This window comes from Poecilia reticulata, chromosome 3, assembly GCF_904066995.2.
Source record: "Poecilia reticulata chromosome 3, P_reticulata-male-v2, whole genome shotgun sequence".
NCBI lineage: Eukaryota > Metazoa > Chordata > Actinopteri > Cyprinodontiformes > Poeciliidae > Poecilia > Poecilia reticulata.
Genome location: NC_088832.1, coordinates 7295182 through 7308321, shown reverse-complemented (window position 1 = coordinate 7308321; position 13140 = coordinate 7295182). Strand labels below are relative to the sequence as shown.

Here is a 13140-nt window from a genome sequence, read left to right as displayed (position 1 = left end):
AAATAGTTAAAATTATGAAAAATTGTATTTCAAGAATAAAGTCAAACGAGCATAAAGTAAAAAATAATGAGAATAAAGTCGAAATATTTCAAAAATAAGTTTGAAATATTATTAAAACTTCGTCATTCTCATATTATTCCAACTGTATTGTTGTAATACCATCACTTTATTCTCATGACTTATTTTTTTCTTAGTGTGTCTCCAATACTCCACCTTAAATACATGATTTGAAAAAGAGGACAAATACTTTTTTCACATTTTGGTTGTTTTATGACCTGAAAAAAATCTAAACTAAAGGGATGTGGTGGTCCGGATACTTTTTACAGTCCTGTCATTTCTTAAATCCTGGTCTAATTCTGTGAACACATTTTAAATGGATTAAATTAGGGGACAGGAGATGATTGTACAATGAGACTTGATCTGAAGAAAAGGAAGAAAAAAAAAACCAATTGGTGATATTTGTTATTCATAGTTTCAATGAACAGCTACATGTGTAGTGGTAATATAATAGATTCCAGCAGCACTGGATCCTCCCTCACAGAGCTGTAGAAGTCGTCCCACTTCAGTCTAATCAGCTGGATGCTGATTGGCTCGACGCGTCATGCAGCAGCATAGTGATTATGTCCTTGCAAAAATTGCTCAGACTCACCACTTGCAGTAAATGTGGATTATTGACTCGGATGTGGATGGACGCTGAAACGAATCTGCATGTGGCGCCTCGCCAGTGGGTGCGTTTTCAACCGAACCGCCTCTGACGAATGAAAGAGCCAGCAGCGAGCCTTTTTTAAAGCAGAGAGAGGTAACGACGTCTCAGGATAAACCCGGTTTAACTATGTGTCAGTCGTACAGCGTGTTCGGAGTCAGGCAAAACTCTCCCCGCAGCTTGTACTTTGTGAAATCTTGTCAAGTTAAAACCGCTGGCTTTAATTCACGTTAAAGGTGAGCGCCTCCTGTGAACACAAGGCAGCAAAAGTTTCAGATATACTCCTGCTGCAGCACACCTGAGTCAAATGATTTTTACAGAATAAGACAGATAATATGTGGAAAAATTGGGCTCCTCTGTCTTCATCCGTTGCTCACTGCTACACACTGCTAACACGCCATGTAATCACAGACACGCCTACATGTAAGCTGATTGGTTTAGGGTTAGCATATGATAGCGCGAGGCAGTCAATAAAGAAACAAACTGCAAAGCAAACAGGTAGCTGTTTTTATGAACATTGAAAAAAAAATAACTGTGAGCTTTAAGCAAAGATGTAAAAGATAAATTTAATAAATACCAAAAAAAAAAAAAAAATGGTAGAATGGCAGCAGCAAAAGCAAACAGGTGCTAATAATAACGTTAATTACATCCCTTAGAGTTAGTTTTGATGGAGGGAGTCGGAGGAAGATCCTTTTCAAAAAGCCATAATCTTTCAGAGTAACATTTTTTACATGTAGTTAAAATAAAACAAAAATGACAAGAATTATTTTCCTATTGTCCAATTGCGCTTAAAACGTCCAATGCTCTGGCCCTTTTAAGTGCTGTAAAAAAAGATTATTTTTTTTAATTTATTAATAACACGACATGTGGTTGTCATTAATTACCAGTTATTTTAACCAGGAAATATAAAAAAACAAAAGATAAACAAAAGCAGAGTGAGCCTTGTTGTTGCAGAAGTGCGTTTTAAGATCAGAGCTCCACCGTTCAGTGTTGGTCCCGGAGTCAGGCTCACTGCCTGTGTGGATGCTAGCATTGCTGCTGCTGGGATCACTCAGAAGAAATTGAGGCGTAATTTGTTTTCACTCATTCTGCCGTCTGACGGAGCAGAAGACGCCGTTTCCTTTCATTTGTATCGTGTTGGAGGAATGAAGCCAGAAACTCATTATGGTTATGATTATTATACGGCGCATATCCGAGCGTAGACGCGCGGCATCAAATGAAATTTTTTACATTGGTTTGTTTCTACTGCAACAGGCACATTTCACTGTGTTTTTGTTTTTTTCCTGCAACGGTTCTGCAGTAAATGAGAGCTAAACCAGAATCAGCCTGATTTTCCTAGACAGTCAAAACAAGAGAAACTCAATGCAAAAGGTGAGATTAAAGTATATTGAAAGAAGTGAGAGGTTTTAGAGTGGTTTAGAAAAAGCAATCCAAAGGGTTGTTTACATCTCTCTTGACAGTTTCTGAAGTGCATATGAACACTAAGACCCAGCCATTCAAACATAGTTAATTACTCCCATCAAGGGTTTTCTAAAATAACTTTAGACTGCAGATCTGGTCAAATCAACCCCCACATATGAAACATGAAACCTTCAAAAAAATCAACGTTTTTAAGAAGTTACAAGAGCATTCTGATCAAAGTTTGATAGTTTATTGAGTCAAACAAAATGCCTCCTTGTTTCAGACCTTAGGTTAGTCATAACTTTGATTAATGCGTGAAATCTGGAAATTAAACAGAAATGATCATTTATCCTCCAATCTGCCCTTTCTATTGTTTAGGTTGAGAACAAAAAGTAATTACTTCCATTCCTCCTATTGGCTGTCTAATGTGGATCTAAATGTTTCTTTTATCCCGTCTCTGATTGGATAACGAGCCTCTTCATGATGATCTTCCACAAGCTGCAAGCAACTGGAATAAGATTAACACAGGTACACATCTCCCCCTCACAGCTCCTTCAGACAATTAGCAGAACTGCACATCTGCTAAGCTCATTATAGGAGCTGCCTCTCATTGAAACGCTGGTAAAAACATTGTTAAAGGGTTAATAGAGGAGCCATGTTGGGACGACTTCCTGAAGGCGGAGCTTCAGAAAGAGCAGCAGTTTCTTAAAGAGACTAAGGCCCAATTTCAATCTGTTAAATTACAAAGTCAAATTTCTTTTAAGTTATTTTTATAACAACTGAAGGTAACATAGTTACTTGATTGTGCTTTAAAATGGTACTATATGCCTGGAAAACACATAAAACTGCTCCTTTAAGTGACCTCCAGATGTCATTACTCAATTTTTAGAATAAAATTCATGAATTTAGGGTAAATGTAATAAGTTCAATCTTTTGGATCGTCTGGATGTTCTTTGCCCAGTCGCAGAGATGTCTCTTTAGGTAAATGCTAACTTTTATGCTTACATATTTCATCTTTAATTCAGTTTTACTTGAAGAAATCATAAGTTAATGGATTTTTGTGATTATTAATCACAGTCTAATTCTTGATTATATTTGTAAAAGGCTCAGATATTCCTCCCATCTTGCTCTGCAACATTGCTGACTGCTCAGTAAATTATATTTTAAACAAGACACAATAAAATAAGATATTTTATTGCCACACATTCTTGTTTAGAATAACATAGCTTCATAACAAGAACCTCCTTTAGTCAAATTATTCCATAGATATGACACTGATCAGTTTAAATATTGTTTTTACATATTTATAACCTATCACTTCACTTCCTTATATATATATCAAAGTTCTTTTACATCAAATTGCTCTTGATGATTGAAACTAAAAGCAATGTTTTAGCAGCAATCTGTTGAGTTATTTTCTTTTGAAAGCAAGTCTTCCTTAAAAAAGTCACTTTTACAGCTAAAGGAATATATCAAATTCTCTGAGTTAGTTCACAAAGCGTTTTTTGTTCTACCATCAGGTTTGGTTTCTTAGTAGTTCGGTACACAAGCGCTAACTTTTCCTTGTAACATCTAGAGAGAAATGTCTTAATGATATAATTCAGACCTAGTGTTCATTATGCCGTCATAAATTACACATTAGTGCTGACAATGACATTTTATGGAGTGTGTAGCTTAGAGATGGACACGACAATGTCAAATGCTAAATTTTGTTGCTCTGTAATTCATGGGCTTTGATTCTCGGCCAAACCAGTTACTCATCCCGTCTCTTATTAGATTAATATTAATACATAAAAACATGGCTTGTCTAGTGAGTTCTCCGCCTCCAAACCAAACGGGTTCATGGCAGGACAAATTACTCTAATCAAATTTGCTCCATCTGAAACTCTAATTTACACACAAAAAAAAAAATGCATTTTTATGTCTTCATCATTAGAATTGTTCACCAGTAAGGAAGCCAGCATGATTCAGCTTTCGCTTCCTCAGACTCATCAGGTGCATATTTATTAAGACGTTGCTGTCAGAAGTCATTCTTTGCCTCCTTGTCATGCTTGGCGAAGCATTTGATTCAACTAAAATAAGCAAAATATTTTCTATTTTTTTGGGGGGGGGTTCCTGCATGGCTGCATTAAGACTGGTGCATGCATTACTGCTGTAGAACCAAATAATAAGAATCGTTCGCTGAGGGTTAGTATTTGTGAGAACTAAATATAGAGCTGGACAATAAACCAATATATCGCAACAGACACGTGATCGATGTCAATAGCCAATACATCTGACAGAATGTTCAATATTCAATATACAGAAAATTCACTGAACTCCGATCCAGAACCGCATAGCATTCTGGGAGGAAAAGCTTTAGCTGCTAATCCTCTGACAGCTAGATAAGCTAGGACTGTAACGTTAACTAACTCACCCACTCTTTGGTTACCTAGCAACAATATAATTTCATGTTTTGCCACTGTGCCTCATAACTACTAATAAACAACGGCATGGAGTGAAAACTGGATAAAACAGAATCAAATGAGATCACATCGTACGGAATGTCGCAATATTAAAACATTACAAGGAGCTAACGGCTCTCTTGTGAGAGCGAGCCAGTTGAATTTGTGATACAAGATACCCCAACTACTCTTAAATCATTTTGTTTGGCAGCTATTTAGGTCTCCAGAAGAACCTATAAATGTCAACAGGGTGACAGACAAGACACAAACAATATGTAAGCCATCGAAGGAGGCAGAAAGCATCGCTACAACAGCGATGGCTGTACTATATCATAACCACACTGCACGCTATCGATAACATTAACAACTGGGAAATGTACGGCAGATCAAACACAGTTATTTGGAAATGATAAGACATGAGCTTGTTCGGTTTGTGGGTGGAAAACATCAATAAAGATGTAAAATGAAGGCTTTTTGACGCGTAGAGTTAAATAAATAAATAAATAAATGTTTAAAAACTTATTTGATTTCTTATGATTTCTTGAAAGTAATATTAAAATCTGGTATAGCATCTTGTCTTTTGAGTCTTTAGGTATCGATGCATCCTGATATGATATGATATGGAAAATCATGGTTGAATGGCCGAAGTGCTTTGGAGTCCTCTGGGCTTGATGAAGCGCTACCAGCTGTACTATTGTGTCACACTGTCATCACACTAGCATGATACAATGCCACCTGCTCAGTAAGCAGTGGAAACTCTCGAATACGCCGGTCTGTAAAACAAGCGCACTGACCCGTTTGGTGGAATCGGTGCACTAGCTTCCTGCCACATCCATAGTCTTGGTGCATCTAGCAGAATAGAAAAGTAAACAAAAATAATCTAAAATGTTGACTAAAATTTATCACAAGATAAAAAGTAATAAATATGAACATATGTTAAGTCTTGAGATTCATAATGTGCAAAACAAGTTTAGCTATTAAATTTTAAATCATATTGAATCAAAGTAATTAGGCACAGTTGTTGCCAAGCTTTCTGAGAAGTGAGTGTATAAAATATGAATTATTAGCATTTGTTTCTTTCTCTTTTTTAGGATCTACCTAGTCGTTGGACCAAAAAATTGAAAATTTTAATTTATTTTTCGTCGCAGGAAACCTGGATGGACCATCAGCAGGAGCAGGGCTGCAGAGAGGAAATGAGAGCAGGAGGAGTGGAGGAGATGAAGAGTGAAGCTGACAGATGGGACACCAGAAGACCCAGACAGGTGAGGAATGGGAGGGTGTCAGACCGACAGGAGTCAGATTTATCACAGTTTATCACAGGTCAAAATGCTAATTCTCTCTTAGACATCGGCACTCAAAAGTCCATGCGCCCCTGCTAAAGCACCAGGGTTTATGATATAAAAATATAAAATATAAATATAAAAATGAGACCATGACGTATCATGTCAAAATGCATTCCTGTTTTGTTTTTTTTCCCTTTAGCCGAATACTAAAGACCATGGCAGAGTAATGACAGTCAACGATAATTTGAGTAAGTAGGACGTATTACTGGGGCTGGTTAGTTCTCTTCATGGCTAGCTGCTAAAGCAAAACCTTCAGCTGTTTGCTAGAAAGCTTATGATGGAGATTCATTTCTTTTCAGCGACTCAGGGAGTTCAAATTACCAGAATACTTCAGGAAAGAAAAAGCAAGGTTTTTAGAGTGGCTTAGTCAAAGCCCAAAATATATCAGGTTACATATATGTGAGAGTTTCTGCCTCACAGAGCAGCCCTCCCACACTACTCTGCTCGCTGGTAAAAACGCTGTTAAAGGGTTAGTAGAGGAGCCATGTTGTGATGACTTCCTGAAGGCGGAGTTTCAGAAAGAGCAGGAGTTTCTTAAAGAGACAGAGGCCCAATTTCAAGGCATTAAAGTCAAATTTCTTTTAAGTCATATTAGATATAGCATTTTTGATAACTGAAAATTTTTGATAGCATTTTTGATAGCTACTTGATTATATTATATAATGGCTAGATGGTGGCTGGAAAATACATAATACTCTACTTTTAAGAGCATGATCAATTATGCAACCAACTTATTGCCGGATTTGTTTCTTTGTTTTTGTAATTTGTATGTCCCCCAAAATATATTTGTTTATTGGTTGGACTGTTTCTAACATTATGTCAAAAAAAGTTTTAAAATAATTTAGCTTTTTTTTCCACATCAAAACCTGCCATTTTAGCACTGCAAAAGCAGCACAGGTTCCACTGGCAGATTATTTCACAATAATATATTATAAGTGTAATAATCTCCTAGTGGAGCTGGAACTTAATTATTGCCTTAAAACAAACTCTTATATTTTCTGAAAATGTACTTGTAAGTTAGTTTAGTGTTATTTCAAGTGAACTAACATATTTACACTATAGATCAAAACTACTTGGTAATATTTTATGTTTGTGCAGTGGCAGGGTCGTGCGTACTTTGATAAGTCGCCTTATTTGTTGATGTTTGTAATATATTTTCCACCACTGATGTGTTTTTGCGCTCGTCTGACGCAAAGCGTTTCCCAAAGCGCTTCCGGGGAAGACTCGATAATAATGAGCTAACAACCTGCTTCCACATCGGCAATCACCGGATCATGGTCTACACCCAGACACCGCGGAGGCCAGAGACGCACCTGCAGAAACACGCCCAGCTCCTTCACTGATCCGAGCCCAGCTGCTGCTCATCCAACGCATTCTCATCCTGCTCTTTCTTCTCCTCCATCAGAGCAAACTGTAATTTCTCTGTGTAAATACAGTGTGCAAATGTGTGTATTTTTAGCTCGCAGATAATCAGTCAATCAGAGGAGCATTGTGCGGTTTTACACTGCGGCATACAAGCGAATGTCTGCGTGTGTGTGTGCGCGCGCGCACCGGCTTCCAAACAGCCTGCTCTGTGCTTTCAGTGCGGAGCGAATCGGATCCCTGTGGGCCCGGAGAAAGAAAAATTACTCGCACACAAAGTTCATATTATAGGCTGTGCCAGAGTACCTTACATGATTTCTTTCTCTCCCTCTACTTTCCTCTATAGCTGGAAGGCAAGAAAAATAGAAAACCCCCAGAAGCATTTGCTGCTGACGGTATTACCACCCCTCCTCCTCCTCCTCCTCCTCCTCCTCTCCTCTCGCTCTCGCTCTCGCTCTCCCTCTTCCTCTCTCTCTCTCTCTGTCTCTCTCTCTCCTCCTCTGACATCAGAGAGCCGGCCGGTAATGCTGACTGACTGGCTCTCGCGCCTCTGGCCGCATCGCACAATGAGCGCGTGTCGTCGCAAGACACCCGTAATCCTGCACTGTAACCACATGTGATGTGCATTGTCATGCGATACGGCTGGTACACGAGCACAGAGCGTAGTGACGGCGGCGGGGGGGAATTACAGCAGATCTGGGACCGGGCTGTCTCCCCTCATTCTCTCACTCAGCTGCCTTTAGTTAAAACACTCAACATGTCTTGCTCCTGTATTCGCCCGCTCTCAGTAAGAACATGGCCTCCTAACTCCACCCGAACAGTATCGGAGGAGCAGGAGTTCATCTACACAAACACGGAAAGCCCTGAATGAGGAAAAAATATAACATTCAAGACGCAGCTAGCTAACAGAAAGATAGCAGAGATGCGCGTGCATCACTGTCTCCGCCTTCCTTGTTATTATGCCGCTCCCCAAATATCATAAATTAATATAAATGCGTTATTTGCATTGTTGTGGTCAGTTATTAAGGAAGGCGAAAGTTTCGTTGTTGATGACTGGAAGCAGAAAATGTACAACACGCCGCAATGTGTCACGAGTTCCATTCAGATTTAGACGTGCGGGGCCAAAAACGATTGGCTCTTTAATTAATTGCATTATCATCGGCAAACACAGTGATTTTCTCCCCGCCGTGAAAGCTTCTGAGGGAAGACAGATATGATGTAGCCGAGGCGGACGGCTATCCACTCAGACACTGCAGGTGGAGAGAGCAACAGGCGCTGCCTTTTGCTGTAAAGTCACAGTGCCCCCTACTGGCTCCGGCGGCACGGACACCCTGAGGAAGCATTTACCCCCCTCCTCCCAAACCCCCGGAACTTGAATCCAGCAGGAAACAAACCAGGGAGACGCGGGTTGGGGGAGTAGCGGGGCTCGTGGGACCCTCACGGAATGGCATCCCTTCAGAATATGAAAAGGATTTGCTGCCAAGTGTTTGGCAGTCCGTGCTGTGCTCATGCATACTCAATTTCAGGGCTGCATTTGATAGCAAACAGCTTTACATGATAGTGGGATGTGAATGTTTACCATTGAGATGGAAAATATTCAGCTTTCCATGTCGGGCCGTTTTGTATGCGCCGAATACACAATACGGGGGGACTGATATGGTTGCCCGCGGTTTCCATCTATTTTTAGGCTGAACAAATAGGCATTTCTACCAATATTTCTATAACACAGTCCAGCTAGAGTCGACATTTGTTACATTGATGCACTGCAGTGACTGGATCCCTCTTTAATCAGGATTTACACTTTGTGTGTGTGTGTGTGTGTGTGTGTGTGTGTGTGTGTGTGTGTGTGTGCGTGCGTGCGTGCGTGTGTATTCAAATTGAGCAACAGCAACTCTGCTGTCCGGTTCTCTGGAGACGAAAAGCTAAAGCTAATCCATACGCTCTGAATAATGCAACCACTGTAGGAACACGCTGCATCCTGGTGAGGCTTTTCTTGAGATTTCAGGATGTTGTCAGAAACCAAAGCTGGAAGGAACGAATTTGACGTTCCTGATGCAACAAGTCCAAAAAAGAAATCATGTTGAATTACAGAAAAATAAGCTCACCGCTGTAATGACTGTCACGCTTGGAAGATTTTAGTCTGGGCGTTTTTAATTTCCCCGTGGCGTTGTGTTAATTCTGCTTTATGGTGATGTTTTTGTCTCTTTTTATACATATATTTGGGTTGTTGTTTTTTTTTACCGTCACTGTCTCGGTATTGATGCTGCTTGGCGCAGGCGTGCCAGAAACAGACTTGTTGTGCTAAAGCGATGCAGTTTGTTGGAGAACAGCAGCAGCAGAAGGGGCATATGGTTGAGCCGGGCAGAGCATATGTCCCCAGCATTCACGGCCGAGCGTCTCTGCAAACACGGGCGAGCCAGGCCAACATCCTGGGGCAGCAAGTCTGCTCCTCGCTTTCCTTTTGCTGGAAAATGGAGCAAAAAATTTTCGTCTGCTACAAAGTAGGAGCCTGAAATTGTCACAAAAGTTGCAATGCTCTCTGGACGTTGCCACGTTTAGCCTTTTTTTTTGTTGAGCTTTAATGTGTTTTTGGGAGACTTTATGAGATAGATAAAATATATATATATTTTTTGTGGTATAGATAAACCAATTTAAAAGTTTCCAATGTATTTTGCCCCATTTAGTTTGCTACCTTTTTATAAAATACAGCCAAAGCTAACTTCTCAACTTCTCACCCTAATGGGCAAATAGAGGTTTGTTGGGTAACAGCGGAATCAAGAACAGAAGACACAGAAAACGGGTAAAAAAAATTTAATTAAGAGGTTTCCAACAGAATTTGGTTATACCCTATAGATGGGAACCATGAAGTGTTTATGTGCATAGAGAGGATTTATAACATATAAACAGAGTAGGATTGTTATTGTGTCCACTGTGTCAAATTTCTAGATCGTCACAAAGCATTAAGGGAAAAAAGTCGTCTCTTAACAAGACTTGGCTTTAAGTACAGTGATGAGAACGATGAGTGAAATTGCTGGCCAAACCGTGGCACACATACCAAAACATGAAACCCTAGAACTTTAAAAGGATTGCAGATTCTTTCGTTTTATAAATAGTTTAGCGTTATTTCATGTGTACCAAGATATTTGCACTAGAAACGAGACTGAAAATACTTGGGAAGATCATGTGTCTTTGTAGTGAAGCTCAAAGGTCAAAAGATGAAAAAGGACTTTGTGACTGGAGTAACAGTGGAGATGCAGAGTCGCAGAGAAGCCGCCTAAAGGCTAAATATTAGTGAAGATTTGTGTTTTACCAGAGCAGTGGTTCAGCAAGACACCTCAGAGCCCTTCATGCTGCCTTCTTCTCACAAGCTTCAAGGAAATGCTGATTTCATTTCCCAGCAGGACTTGGCAAATGCTCACATTTCTAAAGGTACCAAACGCTGGTCTGAAGAGCAAACCGGTCTGACCTGAACCCAGTAGAGACACTATGCAGTACGATCAAGAGGAAGATGAGACGGCTGAAAGCCGCCATTACAGCAATCTGGGCTTCCTTATGCCTCATTAAGAACCACAGGCTCATCGCCTCCATGCCACGATGCATTGATGCAGTAATTCATGTAAAAGCATTAAGCAGATATGGTCAGATTTTTCTGTAAAGTAACATTGCTGTTCTAAAAATCGGCATGTATTTTTCAAATTCTGAGAGACTGTTTTCATTAAAGGGGTATTATGTGTTTTCCAGCCACATAGTATCATTTATACAGCACCTAAAGTTGTTATATATATATATATATATATATATAATATGACTTTACAGAAATCTGACTTTGTAATATAACACCTTAAAATTGGGCCTCTGTCTCTTTAAAACTCCTGCTCTCTCTGAAACTCCTCCTTCAGGAAGTCATCACAAAATGGCTCCTCTATTTTGTGATGTCAATGTCTTTTACCAGCATTGCTTTGAGAAGCAGCTCCTATGATGAGCTCAGCAGATGCACAGTTCCACCAGGTGTTTGCTAATTGCTTGTAGCTAGTCTGAAGGAGCTGATGAGGGAGTCGTGGGGAAGGGATGCTCTGTGTGGTGGAAGCTTGGAAGCTGCAGCTCAGAGGAGGAGCTGCATCTTGAAGGCGGAGCTAGGTTCACCCAGGTGTTTTATGCAGCTGAATTATTGCTATGGGAGATTTAAGGGTTTCTCAAACCTGCATGAAAAAAAATCAAGGCAACACTTTGATGAGGGAATAACATGATGTAAAGCTCAAAAAAGCCCATTTTAAACAATATTGCCCCTTTAACTGTAATCCATAATCATCATGCTTAAGTTTAAAATAATCAGAAATAAACACTCCAGTTTGACGTTTTGATTTAACAAAGACGAACTTCTCACTGATATACACAAGTAACAGGCTCATTTTCTGGCAACATGATTCCACTACTTTGAACTACATGAGGCTTGGTTAACGTTCGATATTAATCTTCTGAGATCATGAAAGCTGATCTGTATTTTTATTTTTTTTTCACACACCGAACAGCCGAATGGTTGGTTAAGCTAGTAATGTGTCACAAGTGTATTCCTGAGCAGCCAACAAAGCAACAAGGATCCAACAGATGCCTCCCCTGTCCTCTCTAAAGGAGGAGCCGCCTCTCCTCTGACTCTCTGTTCCAGTGGGCAGGTTCACATGGACGCCGTCCAACTTCTCTGCAGAGAGCAGGCGGAACAGAAGGCCTTCGCAGTAATGTTCTGCCGTTTTCTTTACAACTCGGTAATTAACTTCACCCTACGAAAAAACAAAGATTTTTCTCAATGCAATCTCACAGAGAGCGATTTTTGTTTTGCTTAAAAGAGAAAGAAATCTCTCTCTCACACACACACACACATACACACCCCGTGGAGATTCAAATGATATGTAATTGAGGTTTAATAGGTCTTTGTTGCAATAGCGAGCAGCAGTCGAATATTAATATTTTACTAGCAACACTCGCGGCGCGCTGTATGCGCACAAGCTTTCCGCGGGAACGCAGCATCGCTACAGTAACAAATCAAAGGCTGAGAAAAAGGCATCTGCTAGCTGCAGCGTGACCTGCTGAGTGGGAGCAGGAGCACACGAGTTCGCTCAGACGGAGTGTCACAGTTCAGCCAAACTCAATGCAAAAGCAGATGGTGCACTTAGGAGTCGAGGCAACACGGAGAGACACAGATAAGCCCCAGCAGCGGCGGCGGCGGCCTTCTTTAAAGCTGACTGTAATTATTCAGAAAGAGTCGGCTGAGCCGCACGCTGTTTGCCAGTGCCGCCTTGCTTCACGCTCGTATACTTCCAACGCTCTCACGCTGGCAGACAAGCACGGCCTGCTACTGTCAGCCACGGAGAAACGCCGGGCCTTCCTCTGCTGCCGAGGGGGAAGGAGGAGCGTTTGCCCTGTTAGCTGGTAGCTTTTCTGTGAAATCAACAACAGCAGCAGCATAGCGGCGTGTTTTTGAGAGGCAATAGCAACGTCCTGCAGCTAACCTGGTCTATAACGGGTTATTAAAACTAACGGAATAACCAAAACTGAACTTGAGTAGACATTTTCGTTAACTCAAATAAAAACGGTAATTAATGGAGGGAAAACGATAACTAACTGGAAGCATAGTGCATTCATGAAAACTAAGACATACAGAAATTATAGATATATTGTTCGTTTTCAAGTTTATGAATCTATCATGAGTCCATTTAATTAGCCTTTCAAACCTAGGAGCAATTAATTCCCGTAAACTACACAGGTAATTTACTTCAGCTGTCGGCAAATTACGGTACTCCATACTCTTGGTGGCGCTTATGCCAGTCTGCAAAATGGAGGCAGCAGAAGTTGGGAGAAAACACCAGTCAGTTGGTTGTTCAACAATAATTAA

At 40.4% G+C, this 13140-nt stretch overlaps 1 long non-coding RNA gene across 3 annotated transcripts in view; it reads left to right on the top strand.

Annotated features, from left to right (window-relative positions):
* Window positions 1–313: 313 nt before the first annotated feature.
* The window catches only part of LOC108166176 (uncharacterized), a 31177-nt gene continuing 18350 nt past the window's right edge, over window positions 314–13140 (top strand). For 2 of the 3 annotated variants that reach the window (XR_014086841.1, XR_001776441.2), the window contains exons 1-2: window positions 314–799; window positions 5697–5810. This is a non-coding gene — a long non-coding RNA (uncharacterized LOC108166176). Of the gene's footprint in view, window positions 800–1578; window positions 2633–5696; window positions 5811–13140 lie in introns of those variants that run through there. The other variant, XR_014086842.1, reaches the window with a different exon arrangement.